Here is a 14,580-nt window from a genome sequence, read left to right on the forward strand (position 1 = left end):
CGCTTTTTCACGACGCTGCAGCAGGTTAATTATCAGTGGGCACATGCTTCCCACAACAGAGCTTTTCCACAAGGTATTGCACAGCTTTTCCCTGTGTTTGCTTTTGCACTCCTGTCCTCCCCACTTAGCTTTTTCTCAGTGCTCCCTCCAGATATTTCTCCATCTCTCAGGAGATTTTCCTTCACCATTACAGTGTTCTCCTCGCTGTTAAAACCCCCCTGCGAGGCTGGTTGTCTTCTGGTGCCATTTCTCCTTTGAAGACCCCAGAGGTTCTGCCTTGCTTTCCTCTGGAAACATCAAACCGATTTCATCAGGTCATTTTACAGCAGCAAGCCCTTCCCAAGCAGCTCTGTGGGGCTGGTTTTATCCAAGCGTGCCTTTCATGGCAGCACGCTAAGTACAAGCAAGTTTAGAATCACAGAATCATTAAGGTTGGAAAAGACCTCTAGGATCATCAAGTTGAACCATCAACACAACACTCTCAGGCCTCTGAAACCTTGCCCTAAAGTGCCACGTCTACACGTCTTTTAAATACCTCCAGGGATGGTAATACCTCCAGGTTTGCTCTGAACATTTTTATTTTACTATCAAAATCCAAAGTATCAAAAGAGGTATAAGCAGATAAAATCGGGATACATTTGGCACGTGAGCATGGTGGGTTATAGGGTGAAAGGCTTGTACCCACAAACATGAAGGAGCACAGAGGTGTGATAGCTGGGGGGACCCCAATAGCCTGGTCAGAGTCACGGACACCCTGATCCTGCTCCTCCTGGGACAGCATCAACCCCACGGCCCAGGGTGATACCCATCACGAGGAGTCAAGGTGAGAGCAACCTTGGGATGGAGGGTCAGTGCTGAAGGGTGCGGGACTCATCATGGCATGCAGGGCAAAGGTACTTGGGAATTTCACGGGACTCATGCAATATCATAAAATGCATACCAAATACCTTGGAAATGCTTTTTTAGGGGGGACAAATTCACCTGAGGTGATTGCTTGTGAACCCAAGGAGTAAAGAGAGCAAGTCACCGACGTGAATAATAAAACCGAATCATCTGAGATGATCCCTGCAGCACTCCAAGCATCTCTGGTTCTCATGAACGGCAATGGGTGAAGAAGAACTCATTCTGCGAGTCTGAAAAAAAGAAAAAAAGGAGTCCATTAAGGACATCTGGTTCACCTGTCACCTTTCCTTGCTCGTGAAATGATCCACCATACTCACTGAGTTCATTTCTCCTGCGGGGCTTGGTTATTTGGTGTTTAAAGGTTTGGGAATTGGAGCACGGCAAGGCAAAGGCGACTTGCATGAGAGCGGGCAGCTTCTGGGCATTGCCACAGCTGGGAGGTCCTGTTGTCCTGTAGCCCGTCCCTGCCGCACCTCCAAAGCAAGGGTGCAGGACTGGGGGCCGCAGGCACTGCACGAAACATCCCCCCCAAACCCGTGCACTGCGACCGTGCCTGGCAGCTCGCTGCTGAGTTGGTCCGTGGCCAAAAGGCAAGGCTGAGCACGTTGAAGTCCTTCTCCTTCTTGATGATCTCCACCTGCAGCCATCACATGGCCGAGCACATGAGCAGGAGGCTTTCACCCCACCAGCCCCCCAGACCACCGTCTTACGGCCTGCCGGGTCTGAGGAGCTCTCAGATGCAGAGGCAGCAGCTTTGAGCTACTCTAAAGCCCAACTCATTAATTAATTTGAGGATAGGAGTGATGTAGGTGCCAACTATGGATAAAAATTGCTAGTCAAGTTAGATGTTTGTGGGCAGACCCTTAGGTATGGGGCTCAGACTCACATCAGTGTCTTTAGCTAAGCTGGATCGACACTGGTGAGCAGCCGTAATGGATTAATGACATTAATAATACTTCTGGGGACCACCGGAGATTACTCCTGCCACAAAAGCAATGCCAGCGGTGGCCTCCCAGTGTACATGAGAGCCTCCTGATGCCAATGTCTTGCAAGGAGATGCCTTTACACTACCACGCATGTGCTCACCAGATCCTTTTTTAAGCCATTGCTCTCTACCCCCAAACACTGCCAATGGCTGTAAAGAATTCCCAAGGAACAAGAAGGTGCACAACTTACCCTCAGGTCCTGGAAGCACCTTCTCATGCTCGCCTGCACTTTTTCAAACAGTCCCCTTTCCAACTCTCTCTTTATACTCTTGCTGAGGATGGTTTGCATCCTCTTGTAGGCTTGTGCTCCACTTTGCCTGGCAGCAGCTGTCGGTAAAGTGAATGGCAGGGAGATGTGCCAGGGGAGGGTTAGGCTGGGCATTAGGAGAAGGTCCTTCCCCCAGAGGGTGGTGGAGCCCTGGCACAGGCTCCCCAGGGAGGCATCACGGCACCAGCCTGGCGATATTCAAGCAGCACTTGGCCAAGGCCCTCAGAGACACGGTGTGAATTTGGGGTGTCCTGTGCAGGGACAGGAGCTGGGCTCGATGGTCCTTGTGGGTCCCCTCCAGCTCAGGGCATTCTGTGACCCTGTGATCCTGAAGTGGTGACTGTCACACTCAGATCCAGACCCAAGATGCCCAAGGGGAGGAGGGCCGGTGGTGTGGTCTGGGAAAGGAAAATGCAGTGCTTTACACCGTTGTATCGCAGGTGACCCATCTCTGGGACACTTTCCAGCTTAGGCTTGGCTGACTGGCCCAGCAATCCACTTTCAGAATTAACTAATCCAGTAATTAAGGTGTCTTCCTAAAGCAAACCTCAGACTTCTGGATTCTGGGTTTTTAACTTTTCCATTTTCTGAGTATGCCACCTACCGATGGGAGAGGAAGGCACTAACAAATTCATGAGCTTACTACTTTAGGATGCTAAAGGAGACATGAGGGAAATCCTTTGAAGACAGACAAATCACAATGAATTAATTCTGGAAAAAAAACTCCTTACTTTACAAGAATTAGTGAATTAAGGTAAAACAGGCAGCTGATTTTCTGTATTTGAGCATGACCTACTTTGGACTTCAGAAATCTCTCTGAGTTGATGACCAAGTGATCCTTTTGCCCTGTGGATTCCTTCCCAGCCTTTCAACAGGCAGATTGTAAGCCCAGACTCTTCTTCTGAGCCTATATTGGGGTTATTCTGTAAAAATCAAAAGTACCTTCAGTATGAAATTAAGAAAACAGGAGGTGACTGGTCATACCTTCATAGCACGGCAGCCGGTCGTTTTGAAGGGATGCAGCAAGGGAGTGGTAGATTCCTGCTTCCTTCTAGACGATGACTTTCAGTCTCCCTGATAATGAAGTCTGTCTGCAAGAATAACTTCAAATGTTTGCCACCATCACTTCAGTCATAAAAATATGATCTACGCTAACAACCTGATAATAGCCTCATAAAGACGATCTAAATGAAAGTGTGGCATTCAACAGATGACTGGAACAGCTGGTGCCGGTGGGCATCACCTCTCCATTGCGCTCTGATTTAACATGGAAGATGTCCCTTCCAGCAGAAAATATTCTGGTCTGGTCTAGTCTAATGTCCAGCTGGGAAGTTTTATGCCTGGGTACAAGAACAAGGGCAGGGACTCCACACCCTCCTCAATACCACGCTTGCTAAAGTCAAGGTGGAACATCTCATATCTCCCTTTCTCACCTCTACAGGACCTTGAAACAGAACTAATCACCCCAACAGGTCCTACAAAGGCTGCGCTTTCCCCCTGTCTTCTAGCGCTCCTTCTTGCTTGCACAGCCCCTTGCAGGCATCGTCCCTCTCCCCTCGCGAGGCGAGCGTACCTCCTGGTGAAGGAACCTGAGCTTCTATTTTATGTCAACCACCGGCTACTTCATCCTGGCTTTCTGGAGTTGCTGCTGCGTGGGCAGGCTTTCAGTGCGGACCTGGCTCCCATCTGGATCCTGTTGGGATCATAAATTCACTGAGGACAGAGGAAAAGGTGTCATCCACCGTCTCCCCATCCTGATGGAGCAGGAAGCCAAGGGGAAGCCACAGGAATGCAGGCTGGGACAACGCAAGCTGAGCAGCACGATTTCCACGGTCCCAGAAAGCGGAAACTTCCTTTTGATAGTTGACTGAGGATGTGGCCTTAGTTATTTTTTTTTTTATTATTTGAAAAGGAGCAAATGCTGGGCACGAATTGTCCCTTTCTAAAACCTGAAGATACAAGTGCTACCCTGGTCCATCTTGGCTGGAGGAAGCTCTCCTGGTCCTGCGGCAATGGCCCAAGCAGTTCTCCTCCAGGACACAGAGGTTGGGATGATGTTCATGTCCCACTTGATGGACTTCAAGTCACTCACAACATGCAATGGGTGCAGATTTTGGGGTGCTGTGGCATTTCCCTGCCCCCAAGTCTGCTGGACACTGGGCAACCAGGAGCCACAGGAGGCACAGTGACCTTCAGGTTAAGCAAGTGACCGGATGAAAACTAGTCTTCATTTTAGCTGTTGTTATTCACCGTCTTCTAGCATCTCTCTTTTCTGTCCCCATCTTTCTGTTTCCTGTCTGCCATGCAAATCTCAAGCTGTCTGAAGCACAAACTATCTCTGGTTTTATATCTGCTGACCATGCTTGGTGCCAAGGGTGTGAACATACGTGGGCAGGCAGCTATGGTCTGAGGTTCTGCCACCTGAACAGACCATGAGAAGCTGCTGGGCATGGCAGGAGAAACTGCTGAACATGACACCTAGGAAAGGGAGAAGCTGACCAAAGTTAGAGATCACCCTAAAATTTCATGGGTCCTTGAGGGGGATGGTCAAACTTCACTGGGAGCCCCACGGGAGTCTGGGGGACCGTTGGTGGAGCAGAGTCTTGCAAGGCATCAGTGACCAGGTGCCCATATCAGCAACACCCTACAAGGCCCAGATATTGTAGGTAAAGATATGAGAAACACCAAATATGGGTACGCATGTAGTAAAACTAAAATAATTAGGGAAAACTTAATTGGGGTGAGTTATTTGAGAGGGAACTAGGAGGGATCGAGGTGAACGGGGAAGAACAAGCAAGAGAAAATGGGGAAAAAAGGGGGTAAAAGGGACTGACCAAGTGCAAGGTGCTGCTCAACACACTTGTCTGCCCAAGCCTTGCAGCTGAGCACCACAGTCTGTCCCACCTTCCCATTAAATCCTCCTCCTAACTGCTCTCTGCGCGACCTCACTCCATCCCTCTGTGGGCAAATACGGCTAATTCACAAGCAAACATGATGCTGGGCTGGCTGGATTGGGCTACACACGCCAACCAGTTTGGCTTTGGCTACAAGAAAATACGATTTTGTATAAGGTGCGGGAAGGCAAATAGCACTGGGCGCTCTCCGGCCAGGCAGGTACGTGTGGAGCCACGCACAAGAGCTGCAAATGCTGCCTGGGGAAGAGCTGGCCGGCAGCAGCAGGGTTTAAAGGGCAGCAAGACAATGATAGTGCATGGATATAAGAATAGGTGACAGCCCCAGGGTGTGTACAAGGTGAGAAGATACCCTGGAGCAGGGCATCCCACTGCACAAGCCTTTCTCCTCGGAGGAGCAACACCAGGTTTTGCACCGCGCTTCAGGGAGACGCAACTTGGAGACACGCTGGGGACAGGCAAGGAAGGACTGAAAATTGGGATTTGTTCAACAATGAAAAGGCTGAGGGGAAACACAAGAGTCTTCCAACACAGGGAAGGGCACTGAGAAGCAGAAGGCAACAGACTATTTCCATAACCCTGAGGAATAAAAGGACTGGGACATTCAGGTTAGATGTTAGGAGAAGTTTTCTAGTGCAAGGGTTCAGGGAGTGATGGAGTAGGTTGCCTAGGGAGGCTGCGAGGTCCTTGATACTGGAGGTTGGACAAAAACCCATCAGAAACAGGCTGGACCCTCCATCCTGCTGTGGGACAGGGGATGAGCCGTGGCACCTCGAGGCCCCTTTCTGCACCCTTTGACTTCACGCAGGAAAAGGAATCTCTCAACCGAATATGCTTCCAAAAGTCATGTCATTTTTTTCTTAGATCTGCTGAGCCAGGGAGTCATTGATGACCCTCTTCTGGCCGAAGGTCCGGGACGTGTACACCCCACCCCCTTGTTCATGGGTTTCAGGGTCCTGTGATAACTGGTTAACTCATTTTACCTCAGCCCAGGAGTTTTTGCACTTTACATGTCTGATTCTCTCCCCCATCTGACCAGGGGTGGGCGAGCGAGCGGCTGGGTGCTGCTGAGCTGCCCACCGGGGTTCAACCACAGCACTGATGTTTAGCCGCTGGCCTTGCAGAGGAAGCAATGCCCTGCCTCGGCACACACGGCTGCCTTGCAAGGGCGTAGGAAGCATCGTGTCTCAGCACGTTCTGCAGCAGCCACCACAAAGCCACAGCCATAAAGCTGCCATGTGCTTTTGCAGTGTTTCATCCCGTGGTTGTTGCATCTGAATTGGGCTTTAATCCGGCAACACATTTCCCTCTTCTTCCAGGTCACTGCTTTAGTTACAGAGTCTGGCTTGCTCTCACTCTGCTCGAGGGGGTCATCCTCGACCACGTCGAACGAGGGGAAGTTGTGCAAGGTGGGAGCAGAGCTCCTCATCCCAGCCCCGAGGACGCGCATCCAAAACGCATTTTGCATTCAATGGAGTTTGCATTCAAATTCCAGGCAATTCAGAAAGGAAAAAGCAAGTAATGGTCTTCACATCTGCAGACTTCTAAGACTCTGCAAGGGACTCCTGGGGCTAGCATGCCTCCTGCCAGGGCCAGCTGCCACCCAGCTAAGTCTTCCTACAGGGGCAAGCAAAGGAATGCCACTTGCTGGTGCTTAGGCACAAGCAAACATGTGCAGGAGAAGACTTTCAGCACTGGGAGGTGTTTTTCCATTGAACTACGGTGCCTTTAGCCTTGGGCAGCAGCTGAATGGGGCTATGGAGGATCTGCTGCTGGAACGAGAGCATTTCAGTCCCCTCTGTGTGGCTGTGTGGGTCTGGCACACACCTTAGCGGTCTGCGCAAGGTCACTCAGGGACTGGCGTACTGAGGTGCCCCATCTCCCCTGTCAGCCCTCTCTCCACCCAGCCAGGATGGGAGACATCCCACCGAGCTGGCTGGCTTTAGGGCACCAATGCCACCCGGCCCAGCGGAGGCTCCCGCCTCGGAGATCCTCAAAATTACCTGCACAATGTCTGGGGCAGCCGGACCTAGTGTCGGTGTTAGCCATCGCCGCAGACCTCCAAAGGTCTTTTCCAAACTAAATTATTCTAGGGTTCCAAATAAACTGCTTTATAGTCACATTGAGGTTCTTGTGGATATTCCTTTTATGCAACTTCTGGGATGAAGCAATCTACGTCTTCGCTGAGTGGCTGTTTGGGAGGTATAAAACATTTCTCAGTATCTTCCTCCAGATCAAGGATCTTCTGCATAATTAAGTCTGTCAAGTGGCTTTTTTTCACATGCTGGTACTGAAGTAAATGGACAACAGGGATAGAAATCAGTGAACACCTCTCACTGGATGCAATATAAACATAACCCTGCAAGTGTCCCCGCAACCAGTGCAACCAGTGCTGCCCCAGCTCCCCCACCACTTCCCCCAGCCCAGGGACATATTGCTCAGAAACACCTAGCAGAAAACTGTTCCTCTGTCTGGAGCCATTCCCACCTGCCCAGCAAAGGGAAAATAGTGGTATTCTCTGAGGTTGTTCTGGACAGATCTGTGCATCTTGGTTGGACTGGAGACTCTGAATCAGTAAGAAAATGACCAAAACCTCTGCCACATAATCCATCAGTATGTTCCTTTTCTGCTCTACATAAAAAATCTGGATGCACTCTTTCAGCTTCGGGATCTCTGAAACTGTGCGAGCAAGGTGGAGCTAGCAGTGCGAGGAGGCAGCACACCTCTAGAAGACCCCAAGCAAACTCCTTCCTCCTGCAGAACACCTGGGACATCAGCATTTCACAAATGGCGGCCTGAGAAGGCTCGTGGGAGATCCTGAAGCTCGAGAAAGGCTTTAGGGATTTGCCTTCTTCCACACCAGTCGCCTGGTCTGGTTTAGCACATAACCACGTAGGTGCAAGAACTGGTCCAATGTAGTAGGGATGTGGGTACCACCAGGATTAGGGTTGGTCCCACAGAATCACCTTGGGGATGGGATATTGCATGAGGAAAAAAAAAGTACTGAAAAAGATTTTCGTGGATGAGCAAAGGACCGGATAAATTCATAGCCAGTGCAGGCTCATGCTGAAGGTCTCATCTTGGTTATAGCAATGGGTCCTAGTTCTGAAGGACTGGGAAAGCAATAATATTGGGATGAAAAGGTAGTAGAATAATTATATGGCCAGCACTCCAACATTGGGCGGAATGAAAGAGAAGAACAGGCTTTCCAAAGAGGAGAGAACAAGGCAAAAACCCATGCCAAGCCAGAAGGGTTTTAGCAAAAGCAACACCAAAAATGCTTCAGGTGGTTTTAATGCAATTCCATTTTCAGTACCCAGTAGCAGTGCAAGGTGTTTGGCATGGTAAAATGCCCAGGTGCAAACCCAGGAATGCTCTGGATTCAACATGGGACATCTGAATGATTTTAGGAGACAGGGAATTGTTGGGTTGGGGGTTGGACTTGATGATCCTAGAGGTCTTTTCCAACCTTAGTGATTCTATGATTCTGTGCAGGAACTGGGGAATGCAAAAGGTTTCCAGATACGCTGCCTCTGATGAGGAAGCATTGTGGGGGTGCAAGGCCAGGCTGAGCTCAAGGGATCGTCTCTTGCCCCTGCGCTGTTTTTAATCACTAATTTGAAGGATGGAGGAAGGAGGAGGAAGAGGAAAGGAAATTCCCAAGGACCTGTCCAAACCCAGGTGCTACTCCCACTCCTCCCACAGGGTTAGCTTCATCAGCAAGCCTGCGAAGCATCCCTGCCTGCTTCACGCAGAGAGAAAACCTCAAAGTCACCTGTTTCTTCCTTGTTGAGCATCTTCCCCTTCCAATACTGCTGGGCGCTGACCCTGTACACGAGATCAGCCTTGTGCAGAACTATGGAGTCACTCGGAAGCTGAAAAAACCACGTACCAAAGGAGCTCGCTTACATCTTGTCCCCAGATCCGCGCTAAGGACAACGTAATGAACCTCTTTGCTTCACCCACCTCCCCCAGCACCTCTTCGCTTTCCTACTAAAGCTCAGTTTCTTCCCTTCCTACTTCAGCAGTGAGGTTGCTCCACACTGCAACCCTGTGCAATGCTGCAAAGCCAGAGCTGAGGCAAGAGCCGGCTGCTTCACCACGCACAAAAACCTCTTCCTTTCGAATATAATCCTGCAGCAGAGTGATCTGACGTGGGTTCTTTTTTATTAAGCAATTCTGAATCAGGGGTCGTCCCCACCACCAAGTTACCTCCTATGGTTCTTGCATATAGAGTGGAGAATTAAAGCGGAGGTGGCTAGGAAGGCAAACTGGACACAAACACAGAGCAAAGGGAGAGTTCAGAGTAATCAGAAGCTGCTAGATAATGGCCAGACTTCATGGAGAATTGATATTAATCCAAAAGATGGCCTTTCGGGAAAAAAACATCTGACAACTCACTCGAGATAGTCGATCCCCTTTCTTGTCCGAGGCAGGCTGTTTGGAGGTGAATTCAACAGCTCCTCCACAGACTGATCCAGAATGTCCTTTAGATCTTCTTGCATCTTTTTGTCTGGAGGGAAGGCATGGTTAGAGGGTCAGAGCTGTGTCTGCAGATCTGTGTCTCCCTCTTAGGGAGGCATCTCCCAAGCCGAGCATCTCCTCGGGGTCAGCAGGCACCATGGCTTTTCCATACTCACAGCCCTTCGGAGCCTCATCCTCCCCACCTTCAGGATTTTGGCCTCTCTCGCACATTTATTTCCAGCTTTCAGTAAATCAGCATTGCCACCTTTTCAGGTGAAAGCGAATTTCTCATTAGTGCATCAGTTCTCTAGTTGTCTCTAGAGGCTTCGCCAACCAAAGATCGTCTCTGACAGCCCTGGGAAAGCACTTGTTTAACCAACCCCCTTGTCTGTCAGCTGCTCCTGTTAGAAACAAAAGCCCTTGAGCTCAGGGGGAACATTCGTATCACCAAATCTCAGGCGCCTGCCTCCCATTTTGCACACGAAGCTACCTGAGAGACACAAAATCAAAAAAATACGCCTCAGTTTATGTTAAATTCCCCTTTTATGCCAGCCATGGAAGATGCCTTCAAAGCCTAAACCCTAAATCTCATCCACTATGCTGTGTTGCAAGGACCCAGTGCCACTTACTGGTGAGACCTCTGTGTGGGAGTGGGTTTGGGGGCAGCTACTGGAGTCAGACCAGGGGTGTGGGTGCTCCTGGGTCATGCCGTCAGATGCTGGAGCCAGTGGGGTCCCTGTGCAGCAACTGGAGTGAGTGGGAGTCTTTAACCTCCAGCTACTGGGATAGGAACAATGTGTGTCCCCAAAACCAGCTCCTGGGGGGGACCAGTGTGAATGAGGTGAGTGAGGGGCTCTGTACTGGTGGCTGGAGTGGGGCAGTGTGGTGTCTGGTGCCAGACGCTGGGGAGCAAAGTGTCTGTATCCCCCCAGCCCCACTGTCTGTATCCTCCCAATCCCGGTGTCTGTATCCCCCCAGTCCCAGTGCCTGTATCCCCCCAGTCCTGGTGTCTGTATCCTCCAATCCCAGTCCCTATATCCCCCAGTCCCAGTGTCTGCATCCCCCCAATCCCAGTCCCTGTATCCCCCAGTCCTGGTGCACCTGGGGTGCGCATGTGAATTCACCAGAAAACCTCAAGCCAGCCACAAGCAGGACAGCCTCAGGTCTGGGTGGGGGTATCAGGCAGGTGGGGGTGGTCCCTGCTGGTACCCAGGTGGACCCACAAGTGTGGGGTGCCCATGGGACGAGTGTGTGGGTGCTGTGGGTTTGCAGTGAGCACTGAGCTGGGCCGGCCGGTGATTCGGGGATGCAGGGATCCGGGCAGGGGCGCCGGGGTGACAGGGGGGCCATGCCGGTGCTCGAGGGACCCGCACACATATATGTGGCTGCGAACCCAGAGGGTGTCCTGTGAGTGTGTCTCGGACACGGGCTCAGCTTTGCCGCTGGCTGACCCTGCAAATGGGAAAGCAGCACCAGCAGCATCATCCCTCAGGTGGGGCAGAGACCTTGGGTTGCTGGGCTGGGCTCCAGCAGCCAGCCAGGGGGGTCCTGGGCTGGGGTTGCTGGAGGAGGCGGCCACACTCCCAGCATCCCTGGACAGAGAGGAGATGCTAAGAGTGACTGTCTGGGTCTCCTCTCCACCAGGGGTACCACCACGCACCAGGTGCAGAATCACAGGACCCACTCCCAGTGATGTTCACCGTGACAGAGGATGCGGCACAGAATCCCCTTGAACTCAGCTCGTTTTCTGAGTCTTCGTCCCACTGTCCTAATAGACCAGCACCAAACCAGGGGTGACCGTAAGTGGGTGGTGGGGTGTTATCGTTTAGTGGAAACTGGGCTGCACGCAGGTCAGAACATGGTGGCTCCAGGAAAATAAAACATTGCAAGATCCTCCTGAAGGGAAGGGAGGAGCACCGTCACGTTCTTCACTGCCTTGACGTGGAAGGACATCACCGCTACCTCCTCCGGGGTCACAGCAGGACTTTTATGATGATTTGCATTTCTGGCTTCTTCGCAGGCTTACCCTTGAAGTGTCCTTAGGAATAGGGGCAGCTCCACTGGTGGGTGCATGATTTAATGCACCAGAGTGGGAGAAAGCAGGGACTTGCTGGAGACACGGAGACTGACGAGAGACTCCAGAGCAGATGTGAAATTTAATTTTAAACAGACACTTCCTTGCAAAGAGATAAAGCAAGACCGTGGTGGGTGTCAGTCTCTTCTGAATATCAAGTGATAGGACAAGAGGAAACGGCCCCAGGCTGCGCCAGGGGAGGTTTAGGCTGGATATTAGGAAAAATTTCTTCACCAAAAGGGTTATCAAGCACTGGCACAGGGTGCCCGGGGAGGTGGTGGAGTCACCGTCCCTGGAGGTATTTAAAAGACATGTGGTGAAGACGTGGTGCTTCGGGACATGGTTTAGTGGTGGGCTTGGCCGTGTTGGGTTTATGGGCAGACTAGATGATTACGAGGGTCTTTTCCAACCTAAATGATTCTATTATTCTATAATTGTCACATCCTGTATACGCCGCTATCCTTATGTGTGCCGCTAATCACAGTAGTCCTAGAGATAACAGAGAATTATAACTTTAAACCTGGACTAATATAAGAAAGAATAAAAGAGCAAATATAATTAGGATTAGGATTAGAATTGGAATTATATTTGCTCTTTTATACCATGTATAATTTTTTGTGAGTGATTTTGATTGGACTTTTTTTCACCTAAAATACTTGGTGTAGAACCTGTGGATACTCCAGCGACATGATTATACAGAGAAAATCATGAAAGAATTTGTGGAGAAATATAAAATAGCATCTGCCTTTTACACCACCAAGCTAAACAAACATTCGATGCAGCACACCCGTGGTTGAAAGCCTGAGTTCTGAGACAACAATGTCAGTTTAATTTTCCAAGAGTTCAAAGAGTCTCTTGGGTTTAATGAGGCTCAAGTTTCTCTAAGAAAACCAAGTCCAACAATCTGCAATAGAGGTGCTGAGAGACTTAAACCATGTCCTTGGAAAGAAATATTCCCAAAAGTTACTTTCAATAAATCCAGTGTTAATTAATCAGGCCAAAATCAGGCATATTATCTAGACAAACTACAGTCATTCAAATATTAACTAGATAGGAAGACGAAGCATTACCACAAAAGAAGCCCATGACAAAAGAAATTGAAATGTATATAAGTTTATGCAACCTCATAGCTTCAGATTTCTAGAGTTGTCAGAAACCCCTCTTGCACAGCAGAAATGAAACTGCAGCAAAATCTGAGGCTGTATAAAACCTTCCTCCTGGGAAGGTGGCCAGCTCACTCCTTTGAATCTTCACCCTCTCCCTCTTCCCACTTTTTAACTATCTTTTCAAAAAACAACCGACCTTCCTCTGTAGGTTGCCCTCACGTTGCACGTTCAAGATCGTGCATAAATTTGAGAGCTAGAAACCCAACTTGCAGTCCTTACCCCCCACCCGCCTCCAAGGGCTGGAAACTAGCGAACAAGCAGCTTCTGGGAGACACCACCAGACCTGTCACAAGGAAGAGCCACCATGCCTGCATTTTTTCCCCTGAGATGATGCACTTTTTCCAGCATCTCCCTGTTCTCTCATCCCTGGTGCTCCTGGGGACCAGCAGTGACACCCAGGCATTCGCTGAAACCTTCCTCCCGCATTCCTTAATCCATTTGCTCAAACATGGCTGGACCACCAGGTTTGTTAGATGACCTTGGACATGACTCCAGCATCTTGCCTTGAGTGACCTGGGCTCCGTAAGATGCAGGAGCTGCAGCATTCCCACCCTGGCGCCAGCCGATGGTTCTGGAAGTCAAAGAACATCTGCCCATGAATGGGTTGTCATCGTCCATCAAGGGCAACCTCAGAGACATCACTGCTGGTGCTCCTCACCCTCTGTCTTGCACACCAGCAATCCTGGCCATGCCACCAGACACCCAGGCCATGGTGCTTGTGAAGCTGCGGGGAGTGGGAGAGGGTCAAACCAACCAGTGCCACAAGTTTTGGGGATAAGTGTCACTCTCCCCTCCCATAAAATCTTGCACTCACTTCCTACACGCCCCCGCAGGGCAGGGAGGCTGCATGGTGCTGCGATGGTGTCTCTCTAAAAGCATTATTGGCTTGGTGTCCATCTGTCCTGGCCATCCTCAGGAATCCTGCCGCTCCTTTGAAGAAACTCAAGTCCCCTTCCCCATTTCTTGGTGATGCCAAGAGGGCTCAGACCGGCACCATTCAGCTCAGCCTAGCAGGGATGGTTTTTAGGAGAGGAGGGGCAGGAGCAGGAGCATCACCCCAATGGATCCTGAGGAGCATCTCCTGCAAGTTTTGGCAGCGTGGGGCAGCTGCAGTCCCACCTGGGCAAGGGCACAGCGCATCTGCCCGTGTGTGGCTTCCCTTACACCAACATGAGCCAGGCTGGGGTGAACCTGGCAGGCAGCCCCTTCCTCCCAAAATCTGCCTGCATGCCTCTGTGAGGGGAATCGCAGAATGCCCTGAGCTGGAAGGGACCCACAAGGACCATCGAGCCCAGCTCCTGTCCCTGCACAGGACACCCCAAATTCACACCGTGTCTCTGAGGGCCTTGGCCAAGCGCTGCTTGAATATCGCCAGGCTGGTGCCGTGATGCCTCCCTGGGGAGCCTGTTCCAGGGCTCCACCACCCTCTGGGAGAAGGACCTTCTCCTAATGCCCGGCCTAACCCTCCCCTGGCACATCTCCCTGCCATTCCCTCGGGGCCTGGCGTTGGTCACCAGAGAGCAGAGACCAGCCCTGCCCCTCCTCCTGCCCTCGGGAGGGAGCTGCAGAGCGCCATGAGGCTGCCCTCGGCCTCCTCTGCTCCAGCTGAACAACCCAAGGGACTCCAGCCGCTCCTCGTACGGTTTCCCCTCTAAACCCTTCCCCAGCCCCGCGGCCCCCTCGGGACACTCTCCAGTACCTTTATACCCCCAATGTCCTGCGGCGCCCAACGCTGCCCACAGCGCTCGGGGTGAGGCCGCCCCAGCGTGGGGCAGAGTGGGACAATCCCCCCCCTCGCCCGGCTGCG

The sequence above is a fragment of the Phalacrocorax aristotelis genome, chromosome 3 (assembly GCF_949628215.1).
Source record: "Phalacrocorax aristotelis chromosome 3, bGulAri2.1, whole genome shotgun sequence".
NCBI classification, from domain to species: Eukaryota; Metazoa; Chordata; class Aves; order Suliformes; family Phalacrocoracidae; genus Phalacrocorax; species Phalacrocorax aristotelis.